The following is a 15,010-nucleotide window of genomic DNA, read 5'->3' as shown; positions in this document are numbered from 1 at the left end:
ATTTTACTAATTGAAAGATTTTCAGAAAGTACAATTCAGGGTATATTATTGAGAGTAAATTGAAATGCACTGGCAATGTCTAAAAGCTAAGAAAATTTGTTCAATATAGTCTTAATTCTTAGGATTAAAAAATACCTTTTAAGAAATTCTTGTGACACTTTACATTCTGAATACTTTGCCAAAATATTATTTAGAGAGAAAACTAAAATATTTCAGAATATTTCTTTATCTAAATATATGGAGAAGACTGAACAGATGTCTTAGAACTGAGAGTATCAAATTTCTAGTTTTGCAAATATCAAATTATGCTTGTTCTAATTACTATTAGTCATCATTAAGGAAACTCATACTCAGCCCTTACTTATGTCAATTTTTGACTAAACTGTCTTGTGTGGGGAAATCCTGTTTTCTAGACACTTGAAGCTCTTCACTATAATTGAAGCTGCATCAACAGTATTGTGAATATGCTGAAATGTGGCTTTAGCAGAGGATGGAGGAGGCAATGATTAGAAGAAGCAGTGCAATATTGGTCCAGAAACTCTCTGCTTTATGATTTGGGGGATGCACTGAATTGTTCATCTCCAGTCACTGACCTTTAAAGCTGTATTCATCCATCTATGAGACGGCCTTAACCTCATCAACAAATTCTGTAGTGCAAAAATTGTTTGTTAAATATCAGATCATTTTCTTTGCCTTGAACAGATGTGATGGTTGGTCAAGAAGACCCTTTGCTACATAATAAGGATGGTTGCTTATAAAAATAAATTATATTTGCCAAATTCATGTAACAACATTGTAATTTTCTCAATTTCAGTGCAACACAATTAACACGAATTTTCAAATCTTCAAAAAGGATGATTCATAGGAAAATGGATACATATTGAGGATATACTCCTAAGTGAAATAAATAAGTCACATGTGTAAATACCGAATAGTTTCTCTGGTGTGAATACACAGCAATAATACATAAGATCCTAATAAGATTACTGACATTGAGAAATGGGAAGAAAGGGGCTAAAGGTGTAGGGAAGGTGGGATGGGTAGGGGAAGGGTAATAAGGGAAAAGAAAAAATGTGAGAAAATGAAAAGATGGAAATAAAGTGCTTGTAGATGGGGAGGGGAGGAGGGGGTGAAAGGAGGGCAGGGACAAGGGGAAAAATGAGAACCAAGACCTGTCATGTAGAGGTCCAAGATCCCACCAATGAATGTAACTACTGTATCCCTAAAATGTACCAATAAACTCAATTAAAGCTAAAAAAAAAAAAAAAAAAAAAAAAAAAAAAAAAAGATGATTCAGTGGCTACTGATATATTTAACAAATAAATTAAATGTCTACATTGGGTTGATGCCAACATAATTCTTCATTGTGTACTTTAAATATTTGTAGGTGAATATAACTTTGATAATGCAAATTAGTGACAAAAGTATACTTGCAGTTTTTCAACTTATTGAGGTTTTTGAAAACCAGGTTTTTGAACATCATTTCATGAAAAACAAATATGAGCTAAAAGTAGCCATGTTAAATCAAGCAGATCCTTTGTATTCTTACTTTTTTACTGTTTGATTTGTATAGCTCATTAGCTCACCACATACATTTCTACTTTTTCTTACCAAATATTTTAATACAGTTCACTCCCATCCTCCATCAAGTGGTTTGGTTGAACTTGACCCTACCCTGTCACCAGGGGAAGCCAGGGATTCTGAATAACTTAGGTAGGCCTATGAGACAGCGAATTCTGAAGGTCATGCAGCAGCTACCAGAAGAAAGCTCTCTCCATTTCTGAGTATTTGTTGAAAGAATCTGAGACCAGTAATAGCAACAGCTGTTTGTGGCCTGGAGCTGAGAGTCTGGAGCTAACTATGAGGCCACCACTTGGAGTATGAAGATAAAACTTCAGTCAGCATGAAAGAGGAAAACCCACTGCCATTCAGCCCTGCTACTGAGTTGTTTATTTGTTGTTGCTTTTAATTTTTACACTCAAGATTTTGGTTTCAATGACTTGGGTTTTTTGGGGTTTTTTGCCAAAATAGCACATTTTAAATTTTAGTGGAGATGATGAACCTTAAAATTTCTCTGGGCATAGTGATATTATTGACTTTAAAGTTCCCATCTCTTTTTTGCATCAAAATTTTCTTTGGAGAGTGATTGATTTTTTGCTCAAACGCTTAGTGATCTTTGGGATATTCATATTTGTAACGCTTTTAACTGGATGCAGTCTTTTTCACATCAATGAAAACCTTTTTTCCATTTGCAGGCTCCAGTTAGTTGGTACAGAAACTATTTCTGTACCTTGTGATTACAGAATTTACCTTCTTGGTGGTCTTTTGTCCATCATGGAGATTATGTTTTTCTTCTTACTGCCTCTTTTCTGTGGATGGATCTAAAAAATCCTCCACAGAGTCTCATGTGTTCAGAGATGGGGCTTTCAGAAGGTGATCTGATCATCTTTTGGGGTCTCTAATTATCCTGTTTGTGCTATAATTACCAGTGAACTAATCCACTGATGAATCCATAGCTTAATGTGCTGTCAGGAGTTGAGGTATGGTCTGAATAGGCCGTTCACTGGGGGTGTTTTGGGAAAGCAGATATTACTCTCCCTGGATTCTCCTCTCACTCTCTGCTCCCTGGAAACCATGATGTGAGCTGCTTCCCTTTGTAGCAGGCCTTTTCAACTTAATATTTCTGCATCTGAGCCTGACAACCATAGACTGAAACTATGAAACTGTGCGCCAAACAAACCTCTTCCCTTAACCTGAGGGGCCTGGAAATTTTGTGGGGGCAGCAATGAGAAATTGACTAAGAAAAATCTTCGTGTCAAAAGTAAGAGCATTGCCGTGACTATACCTGACCATGTTGTTTAGAAGCCTGTGGAACTACTGTGTATGAGAAGTTTTGAAAAGTTTTAAGATGCCAGAGAGAGAAGTCCTAGAATACTACAAGCTAAACTTGGCGGAAGAATCTATTCATATCTCAGCCCAGAATGCTGATCGAAATGCACAATAGTAAGAGCCAGGCTCAGGAGGTTTCAGTAGAGAACAATTCCATTGGCAGTTGGACTCAAGGCCACATATGTCATTTTCTGGCAGAAAAATGAATCCACATTTTTGACAGTGTCCTGAGATTTTTCAGGAGGCTGTGATCAAAGTTGGCAGACTAATCTGGAGAAGGAAATTTCAGGGCACCCCAGTGTTGAGGCTGAGGCATTGATGCTTTCAGGTTTTTTTGGCCAGCTTATACTGAAAATCAGGCAGAAAAAAAAAAAAAAAAACTCTTTTGAAAAGCTTAGAATTTCACCAGAAAGGAAAAAGGAAAAGAAGAATATGTTTACTTACAGTAGCATTAAAATGAAGCCAAGTACTTTGTAGAAGGGCAAAAGGAAAAATGCTTTGAGGGCATTTCAGGAATCAGGAGACCTTACCTTTTCTAAACTCAAAGGTGCAAAACTATGAAACTTTTATTTGAGAATAGAGCACCCGGGTCCTCTCTTTGAGAAGAACTGCCTAGGAAATTGGTACCCCAGTATTTGGTTTACAGTGCCCAGTCATCCAGTTACTTTGAGGCCTTCTCAGCCATGATACAAGAGGAGCTGGCTACTGTTTGGGCCGGCAGCAAACCTTGGCACCGTCCTTGCATTGCTGATTTTACAGATTTGCACAATTCAAGATTTGTGAAGTTAGGGAGGCTTCAACTAGTATTGCAGAAGAAGGTGGGAGACCAAGCAGTGTGCTCCTGAAAGAGCATTCCATGGAGCTCCGTGACTGAAGTTGGAGAGGCCAGAAGTGTGGAAAGTCACAGGCAATTAGAAAAGCCACCCCAAGAAGACCATGATAGCTGCAACTGGCAGTGCTGCAGGGCAGGCCTGCCCAAGCTGTTTGGAGTTCAGATCTTAACACCACTGTCCCTAGGTGTTGCACATGGAGCTACAAGATTTAATGTTTGCTTTGCTGGGTTTGGTTCTTTCTTGGGTCTGATTTCCTTCTATTCCCCTCTTCTCCCTTTTAGAGTTGAAATGTTACTCTGTGACATCATATTTTGAAAGTGTTTGACTATTTTTTTCCACAGAAGTTAAGAATTTGCCTTGTATCTCAGAGATTTTAAAGTTGGATTTTTCAACAATGCTGAGACTATTAAAGCTTTGGAACTCTTAGAGATGGACTAAATGCATTTTTCATAAAGAGATGGACATGATCCTTTCAGGCACCAGGAGTGTATGCTATGGTTAGATCTAGAATGTCTCCCAAAGCTTCATGTGTTCAGAGGTGGAACTATTGGAAGGCAATTGAAACGAGGGTACTATACTTCTTAGTGTGTTGACCCACAGATGAATCCATAGCTATATTACTGTTGAGAGTTGGGGCCTATCTTAAAGAGGTAACTAACTGGGAGTGTACCTGAAAGGGTCTTTCATTCCCTGGCTCCTCACCTCATTCTGTTTCCTGGCTGCCATGTTGTGAGCAGCTTTCTTCTGTGGCAGCCCCTTCCACCATACCGTTTTTGAGTTTCAGGATGCCAAGCATGGACTAAAACTTTTGTAACTGAGCCACAACAACCCTGTGCTTTCATTTGTGGGTTTTGGATATTTTGACCCAGCAATGAGAAAGGAACAAAATAACTAAGACACCCTCTTAAACCTGAGTAGTTCCTTCATCCAATTTCACTGCATTTAGAGAGCACTAGGCCTGTTTTTCTTTTAGAGGCAAACACTATAGCAAAAAAAAAAAAAAAAAAAAAAAAAAAGTCTTAGAAGACTGGGAAAATCATTCCATAGCTTTTAAATTATTTCTCATTGTACTGATTGATTTAACATAGTTGAAGGGAAGAGAGGGTGTACAAAAAAGTAAATCTTTCCAACATAACCAAAGAATAACCCTAAAATCAGGAATAATGGATTATGAAATTCCATATTAAAATCCAACTATGTTGAACTAAATCTGTTCTCAACCATTATCTACTTTCCAAAAATTTTCCATTTCAAGTCTGTCAAAAGTAGCATTTCTGTGATATCATAGATTTATTCTTATCTGTATGTTTCTTCTGTCAGTTTAATGGACTTTATCTATAGGAGCAGGGTAAAGGCTGATATTTAGCCATCTTAGACTAGAAAGCCTTCCTGACAGTCTATTTACTACTCTTGTCAAAAATCTTATTGTAGTATGATTTTCAACTGGAAAATTTAATGTGAAAGTCTAATGATTTTCTACATTAGAATTACAAAGAAATATTAGAAATGGATTATACAATAGTTTTCCAACTTATTAGTAATAAGATCTGAATCTCTCTATCAGTCTATTGATACTCAGTGATTGATACAGAATACTTTAGTACACATATAATTATTCCCCTGGGGATCTGATCTAAAAGTAAATAAGGAAAAACAGATACTTATTTTTAGGCTAATAGTTCTCGCAAATCTTTTGTACCCAGAGATCTCCAGAATTTCAAATTGAGGTTCCAGGAAAAACATAATCAATACTGACACCAGCTACACCTACATGCACATTTCTCCAAGTTGCAATGAATGTGCGGAGAAGATAGTGGTGCTGATTGTCAGTGTGAAAGTGAGATGTGGAATTCTCCTCTTCTTCCCATTTTCAATCCATTCCTTCCTCTCACCAGGTCTTAGGTAAAGAGTATGCTCATCTCTTGTCACTATGAAAATGTTGGACATCTCTGGTCTGAGAAATTACCGTGGAAGAATTTTGTTTAAAAATCAGAGCACCTCAAAGCTTGTCGATCTTAATTTGCTCCACCCATTAGGCTTTCTATCTCAAAGGATAAAGAAAGTAAATATTGCCTTACTGAAACTGGTGAAGGCTATCATTTATAGTCTGATGATTAACTCCCTGTATGACTAATGTATGTAAAGTGGAAGTCTGAATCCTGTTCTGGCTGTTAGAACATTTTGGTTTATGACGGGGGGAAAGAACCACAATAAACTGACATTATGTAGCTACTGACTTCCAGGAATATCACTGTATAATAAGGTCCAAGAAATACATGACATCCATGTGCAGTTCTGTATTCAAAATGATTTTCTTTTTCCTATCAAAGACACATCTTTTATGCGATAATCAGTAGTAAGGTTAAATAGCTTGGACTATCATCCGATCTAATTTGTGTTGATTTAGCCTTTGGGGAGAGGGGAACGGAAGGTGCAGCTCTAATTATGTCATATCCCAAATGAAGTTTATTTTACAAAAATCAATTCATAATCACAATAAACTGCCCAAAATAATAATGTGAAAACTTGAGGACTTAGAGTGATATGAAGTCTTTCAGTTAGGAGGAATACAACTGAGATAATTCTTTTGTGATCATATTGCAGCAATATACCTAAAGATATCCTGAGGAGGAAAAGCAGAGTTGAAATTTGGGGGTTGTTACCAGTTACTTCAATCTAAGCTAAGGACAGGGGCACAGACTTGATTGTGAGGCATCCATTTTAATGATTACTGGCTTAGGGAATTGTAATGTTAACATGCTCCAGATCAGTATTCTCAAAAATATGAGCCCGTGGTTTTGCACTGGCCCAGAATTAAAAGCATGGAAGTTTGAAACTTTGAAAGTATTGCAGTATTTTGATTTCCGTAGGTCAGCATGTTAAACTCATTTACATGGGGAGAGTTTCCATAAGTACCCCAATTCCACTAATTTATTTAAGAGAATATGAATTTGGGTAGCAGGGGAAGTGGCTGGCTGCTTAGCAATTTTTTCTTGACCTATCTTGCCACTTTAATTTATTCAACAGATGATTAGGTTTCAGCCAGTCCAACTTTCAAATTTCTGGTCTTTTTGGGAAACTCAGTTTCAGACCAGTGGGGAGGGGAATCATTGAAGGCAAAATACAGGGAAGCAAAAACAGATTCAACCTGATACTCTGACAGCCATGAGTATCTAATATGGATGGACAGAATCCTCTGTGAGCCGAGTTCTCATGCTTGACTCCTCCAGGTCACTTGACACTTTGCTTTAGATGGGCGGGTAAATACAGATCCAAGGAAAAATGACAATAAGATTCAAAGGAAAGTGACATCTCTTCATGATGAAAAGCCCCGAGCTGGTGAGTACAATAATTCACTTGGAAAAAATGTGAAGACGTATTAGCTACTGACACAGAGGGGCATAGTCTGATTATTAATGCACAGAAAAGTTTATTTCCACTGTAGTATTATGTACCTTTTAAAAAATCATGAATATGTGTTTTAAATATTTATCTTAAATATTTAAGTTTTAAACTAAATTACAATAGAAATAACATAATTCTTTCCCACTAACTTCATTTTTCCATCCAAATTTTATTCATTTGCCTATGCATTTTAATAATTTCAATCATATTTACTTAAGTTTATATTCTAATGATTTCACAGATATTTTTCACATTGCCTTAATTTTATGTTTTTAGAGTGATTATTTTAAATAACTAAACTTTTTTTTGATGATTAATGTGGAAAAATTGCAGTCCTCCTCTTCCTATAGCCATGGGATTACTTTCAGATTCTCACTGATTCAGTGCTAGAGTGGTCATCTTCTACTTTTGCTCTGCTTGAATTATTTCCTTATGATATATTTTCATAAGGGAAATATATGTGTTTATGAAGAACTCTTCCATTCAAGCTGGTAACAATATCTCCCTAATATATTTTTTAAAGTTAATGCCTATTTCCATACCATACAATATTATATTAAAATTTAGTCCATTTTACATAGTTCCTCATGCTATATATATAAATAATATTTTTGAGATTATTAATAATATTATAAAATATTAATAATATTTTTGAGATACTATCAGAAATATGAAGATGATTCCAACTCAAAGTGTATTTTCAATAACCCTACCAACTAAATGGATAAAAATTATGAAGACAAATAATAAAATATAGGAATATGCAATGAAGAGATTTTTACATTATGAATAAAAGCTATGTGCAAGATTGTATTAGCAACTACAAAGAGTTATTGCATTTTTGAAAGATACTACTTGGATTAGAATTTTAAAAGAGTATCGCCTCATACTCTTAAGTGATATAAATAGGACACACACGTGTAAATACTGAATAGTTTCTCTAGTGTGAGAAACTGAAAGTGTAAGTAAGGACTAAAAGGTATAATAGATAACGTGAAATAGGAAGAAAAGGGGCAAAGGGGAAGGGGAAAATGGAGGGGTAGGGGGAAGGAAAGAAAGGAAAGAAATTAATATGAGAAAAATGAAAAATAATTGAAACAAAATCTTTGTAGACAGGGAGGGAGGGGTTGAAGGGACGGCAGGTGGGGAAGAATAAGAACCAAGACTTATTATATAAAGGTACAAGTTTCCAACAATGAATGTCATTATATTGTACACATTAATGTACCAATAAAATTAATTTTAAAAAAGAATTTTAAAAGACAATAGAATTTAGTGACACGGACAGAAAGTATCTATTAAATGAGGTGAATACTACTTTCATGTTACAATTTCCTCAGAAGATCGTTTAATATTATCCTGGAATTTCAGGTAAGGCTCAAAGTCAGAAAAAGAACCTTATGTTCTGCAGAAGTCCATCAAGCAGGTATTCCCTCAAAGCTTCCTAATTGGCATGAGATCCAGCCATCTACCTTTACCCGAAGCCTGCCCCGCTCTTACTCCTTTTCAGGCTACTTTCAGATAGAGGACTGCAAGAGCAAATGTAGTTACTGGCTGGGGAGTGAGGAAAGCCTCAAAAATATGTCAGTGTCTTTGTCATTTTTCTTTTCTCCCTAGGATCCAATACTCAACAACCACAACTTAAAGGAGAAAAGGTTTATTTTGGCACACATTTTGTAGAGGTTTCAGTCCATAGTCAGCTGGTTCCTGGGCAGAATGGCATTGGGGAAGGGCCTGGGTGGAGGAAAGCTGCTTACCTCATTCACCCAAAAAGCAGAAAGAGAGAGGAAAGAAAGAAAGATAAACCTTTCCCAGCTACACACCTACTGACCTGCCTCCCTTGGCCAAACCCCACCTCATAAGAAGTCATCTATAATTTCCTTGTAATGCTATCATCTTCCAAAGGTCCCACTCATGAGTGCATGAGACTCTGGAAGGCTATCTAGATACAAACCATAACATCATCAAAGAGGTTCCAAGAGAACCATTGATTTGAGGGCACATTCAGGAAAGGGTGTTTAGTTTCTCATCTCTCTGGTTGGTATATGCTTTGGCAAGATAGTTCCAGATCAGCTCCTCTGTCTTGTAATTTTGAAGATAATTGGAAGAAGATAGTAGGGTTCAGAAAAGACACAAAAAACAGCCTATTCTCCTGTGTTTATCTGTACAAATTCCCCCTTCAACCAAAGCCACCAGAGTAGACAGAAAGCTTACCCTAGGAAGTTATTCATCACACATGGGTAATCTGTGCAGTATGAGCTGGTGAGGTCAACAATGGATAGTAGGAACTAAGGCAGGATAGAGAATCAAAGAGGTTCAGCCAGGAAACGATCTCACTTTGAAACGAACCATGCAATAGCAAGCCCTCTCTGACAACTCAAACCTGTGTCTCACATAAGAATCAACATTTTGGTACAAGCTATGCAGAAGGTGCCAGTAGTCAATTGAGGCTAGCCAAGCATCATTAGCCTAAAAGCAGAAGGTTACCACTTCAGTCAGTTAAAAAAGAGATAATTTGTCTTCCTCTCCATTCCTTCAACTTGCTCCTAAAACTAGGGAAGGTGGAAAGGAGAAGAGGAGATGTACATTAAAAGCAACCACCCTTGATTCCCCATTCCAGTCTCTTCCAAACAAAGTCTAGTGCAAGATGAGGGACAAGGAGAGCTTTGAGGGACATGTAAGATTAGATTTTTAACATGGTTTGGACTTTGTACTAGTTAAGAGAAGCAAGAAAATTTTGACTTCTGTTCATATGCCCAGAGAAAATGTTTTAAAAAAGGGAATTTGGTATAAACACTTTGCGAAAAACAATGGCACTTTTTAAAGTCCATGTTTATTTCCCATTAAATTGAGATACTTTACTTATTGTGAAAACAAATTTACATAAAGCCACATTTCTTGAGGCCACAACAAACTTAAAGAAAATATGTAAGAGCAAGGCAGGTGAAGTTGATGAAGCACATAATGCTATTACTACTAATAATAGCTAACTTTACTGAGCATGCTGCATACCAAGCTCTCTCCTCAAAAGTGATATCTATATGATCTTCAATTCTTTTTTATTAGTATATTTTAGATATACATAATGATCACATTCATCATAGTGAATTTGTACTTTTTTTAAAGATTGTTATGACATTTTACAGAGGCAGTGGCCCTCAGCTTCTTATTCATTCATTCTTATTATCTTTGGAAAAAAATATATATTGGATTATATATTATTATAGACAGCTAAGTTAAGTAGAAATATTATAGGCAGTCAGACAGAACTAGGCCCTCAAGGGAGTTAGTGCAGAAGATGAGAATACGTTACACGGAAGCACATCTGTTGAAGGCCAGGCCTTGGAATAAAGATGGAATGACCAGGCCTACCTGTCTTCCAGAGAGATATGCGATTAATTGAAAATTATACTGTAATTGGTGTCACCTGGTCCAATGAAGTCTAAATAGATATCAGTCACCCAGGTGGGTGACTAGGACCTCCTGATCCATCCCCTCCTGAAAAGTTTCTTATTCTTTTCATGTACCCTTGCTACTCGACCTGCTTCCCTATTGAATAAATATTACTTAAGTGGCTATACTTGTAATCTTATTATCATTTTGACACATGTTGCACCCTCTTTGAGATTTTGTACCCACCTTGTGATTTTGCTCTATAAAACTTCCTCTATGAAGTGGTGTCAATAAAATTTCCCTATATTTACCTCCATTTCTCCTTAGAATTTATTTTTCAATTTCAGGGAACACACACTCAACATATCTGACATCCAGCAGGTTGGGAGTTATATTTTTTCCCTTATATCAGTATTACAGAGCAGACTTACTGGCTGTCTGTTTTGTTCCTAAGAATGCTGAGTTCTATTCATCATCTTCATAATGATCTCTGAATTAGGCCTTCTTGCTGCCACTCTGTTTTGGTTGTCATGACATTTACCACTGTTTGTCTTCTGGTAGTTAGGTACCATCACCTGGCCTCAGTTGCGTTGGGGAGCCCAAGATCCACACTGGCACCAGTGAGCCTAAGTACTGTCAGCCCTGACCCCAGAGGAGAGGTGCCACTGAACCACCTAGTGATGCTCGTTGTGCATCTCACCAGCATGTTCCCAATGGCTTTGGTAAGTGGAATGTCCTCTGACTGGCCTTTGGCTGCACAAGATGCACACATTCCTGCAAACTCACTTTCCTGAGACTTTTTATATCATCCTGTATGTCTTCCGTGGCAATCAGACAATTCATCCTCTCAGCAGGGGCCATTACTTTTTCTAGGAGAAAGCTACCTTAGCAGCAAGTTTACATCATTCCCTAGGGAATCAATTCTGTATCTCAACTAAGTGACCCCAACTTTTAAAAACACCTCTCTTTTATCCAAATGTATATTCTAGCCCCCTTAGTCAGATACCTTGATCCCTGGCCAGCACACCTCTGATGATATCTTGACACTCCTTTAACTTATGGTCACTTTTCATCCTTATGCTCAACATGTGTCTTGCTGGGCTATGCTGTGACCTTATATAGGCCTGATGTCTAGAAAAGGGGCAAAGAGCCTGCTGTATTTGTGTGTGTGTGTGTGTGTGTGTGTGTGTGTGTGTCCATTGTATTATCTTCCTGCATAGAAATGTGCCAGTTCTTAACAGAGGGTTGCACAAGCACTACAGGCTCAGAAGTTTCAGAAGAGAATAGAAAACATCCATCCAAGCATTCCAGTCCCATGTATCAGGGGGCCCGGTTTGCAAACTAGAGCTCTGATATAACTTAGTAATAATTAGCAAATTCCATTATTGTGTGTACACCGTTGTATTATCTTCCTGCATAGAAATGTGCCAGTTCTTAACAGAGGGTTGCACAAGCACTACAGGCTCAGAAGTTTCAGAAGAGAATAGAAAACATCCATCCAAGCATTCCAGTCCCATGTATCAGGGTCCCCGGTTTGCAAACTAGAGCTCTGATATAACTTAGTAATAATTAGCAAATTCCATTATTGTGTGTACAAAGCCCCCAGTACATTTCAAATATGTAAGTCATTGTATTTCTCTCTGCTCATATGGTACCCCAGCCAATACTGATGAAGTTCAACAACTGGTCTTCTCTCTCATGGTAACAGATGTCTGCATACCAGCTACCACTAGGGGAAGAGTCTTCATAATCAGCAGAATGGTGACTAATCCAGTCCCTAAGCTTTTTCTTATTGCCTGCTTTCTCACATCATTCTTGGTATCATCTGTTAGTAGTTGGGTTTTCAAGGAAGCAGATGAAATTAGAAACCCAAAGGAGTTTTTTGGCATATAATACCTAGGTTATGGGAAGGTTGGGCTCTAGGGTCTTAGAAATCTTTGCTGGCTGTAGTTCTGTAATTTTAAGGCTCTGACCAACCCTGAACTTGTAGCAATGCTGACAACTCCCTTTCTGGGTAGATGCTGTAACACACTTCTAGCTTTTTTCCACAGATGTTGGAGGTGATGCAATCAGGACCTTCAGATAAGGTACAGGGGTGAGCCCACCTACAGATAGCCACTCAGCCAAGATCATGTGGCAGAGGTAGTCATATACAGTAGCACTGCAATTGTAATGGGCCCAGGTCAGATTACTAGCCTTAGTTCTGGGCAGTCTGTCTCACTCCAGAGCAACCTGTGGGGTGGGTAAGGGTACCTTTTGTCCTTTATCACAGCTCAACTTCTCTTTCTACTTATGTCTCCTCTCCTCTCCTTTCTTTCCATTCTCCTCTTCTTTCTTTTCCATTCAATGGGTTTCAAACCCAAAGAGATTGATGAGTAAGATTCCTCGGATGCCAAAATTTGTCTCAGTGTCTGTTTTCTGAGAAAGCAGCCTCAGAACCTTCTTCCACTTCAAATCCTTCTCTGTTTACTCTACTTAGATGTCTCCTTTACTTAGGTCTCTATTTTTTTTCTTGGTTCTTCTTCTGTGTCTTTGTTCGACCATAGCTGTTTCTTTGCAGGTTTTCAGCCTTCTGTCTGTATGCTATAAATATAGACTTTGGGCTGAGTGTAGCTCAGTGGTAGTAGAGCTCTTGCCTAGCATGCACGAGACCCTGGGATCCATCTCCAATACCAACGATGGTGGTCTGGTGTGTCTTTAGGAAGAGATTTTCTTCATTTTTCCGATGGGCTTCAGTTTTCACCTAGAAGCCTTGGAGAGTAGTCCCTCTTTCTCTTGTTCTGGGGGTGGGGGCTGTGTTGGCCCCATGAGGCTGGGCCCCTATGCAAGGAATTTGTACTTGTACCTGATGTATCTTTCCTCTTCTTTTTTTCTCAATTCCCCCTCTTCAACCCCACTTTATTGCCTTTTTGTATTTTGTTTTACAAAGGCTTTGTTTCCCCTCTTCCCTTCTCTTCTTTTTCTCGTCTCTTACTTTCTTTCCTTCTCCCTCCTTTGTTCACATACATTTTGAATATTTTCTTCCTATTTTGCAGTATTTATTATTCATTCCAGTCTTATTTATTTATTTATTTTTTCCTTTTTATTGAGTTTATTGGTACAATCTAGATATACAATACAATTGCATTCATCATTGGGATTCTGTACCTTTACATAATAGATCTTGATTCTCATTTTTCCCCTGGTCCCTGCCCTCCCTCCCCTCCCCATTTACAAACACTTTATTTCCATTTTTTCAGTTTCTCATATTTTTTTCCTCTCCATTATTACCTTTCCCCACCCTTCCCACTTTCCCTACACCTTTAGCCCTTTACTTCCTATTTCACATTATTAATTATGTCATTAGGATCCTGTGTACTATTATAGTTTTTCACACCAAAGAAACTATTTGGTATTTCAGTTAAAGAAATCTCTGTATGAACATTAAAAATAGGGAATCCTAAAATAAAACTAAAAAGGAAAGTAAAAGAGAAAAGGCAATGATGTAACATTAAAATAATCCTTAATTCTGGAGATGAAAATGGTCTCTGAACATATTTAAATTGCTTCTCACTCTTATAGTCTTATCTTATTCTTTTTTTCATTATTTAGAGAATATTAGTTTCTGTAATCAAACCCACGTAGATATAATCTGTACCTGCTTTATGATACATAGTAGGGACCGTGCTTTATCAGAGCTACATTTAATGATATTACTCTAGAATGTTCTCTTTCCAGATGATGATTAAGAGGCTAATAGAAAAAATGGTGCCAGGTACCACAACAGCAACAGAACTTTGCTGTGGTCGGGATATTATTCTTTTCTTTGTTTGTTTTTTTTTAATGGGATGTGCTGAATGTCTATAATTTTGTTCAGATGACTGCAGAACCTGGAAAAGCTGTTGCTGCTATCGATGCATAACATACTATTATTAGTCTTTTTAAATAAATAAATATATATATATACATATACATATAAATTGAATTTTGGGAAACTTTAACTGTACTGCCAATTTTGGAAAAAGTCATCCCATTTTACTGTGTTGAGTTGGCATTGTACAGAAATGGACAACCATATTGGTCTAGAAATGTTAAGTTATTTTTATTTTTATTTTTTATTTTTCCATGTGTCTAGTCTTTATTTACACTTTTGGTTTCTCACACCACAGAAATACTGTGGTATTTAAATGTGTGTGTCCAATTTATTTCACTTAGGACTATGGTTTCAGGGAGCATCCATTTAGATAGAAATATCTCAAGCTTATCCTAATTTATGGCAGAGTAGAAACCCACATCTTTTTATCCATTCATAGGTTGATGGGCATTTAAGTTATTTTCCAAGATTTAGCTATCATAAACTGTGCCACTGTAAATATGGGTGTGCATATATTGCTGTGGTATGATGCTTTTAATTATTTCTGAATGATACAAAGAAGGGGAAAAGCTGAGTCAAATGGAACCTCTAGTTTTACTTTTATGAGAAATCTCCACACTGATTTGCACAGTGGTTG

Source organism: Fukomys damarensis, unplaced genomic scaffold (genome assembly GCF_012274545.1).
Source record: "Fukomys damarensis isolate Sample0158 unplaced genomic scaffold, DMR_v1.0_HiC HiC_scaffold_26, whole genome shotgun sequence".
Classification (NCBI taxonomy): domain Eukaryota; kingdom Metazoa; phylum Chordata; class Mammalia; order Rodentia; family Bathyergidae; genus Fukomys; species Fukomys damarensis.
Note: the sequence above shows the minus strand (reverse complement) of the source record.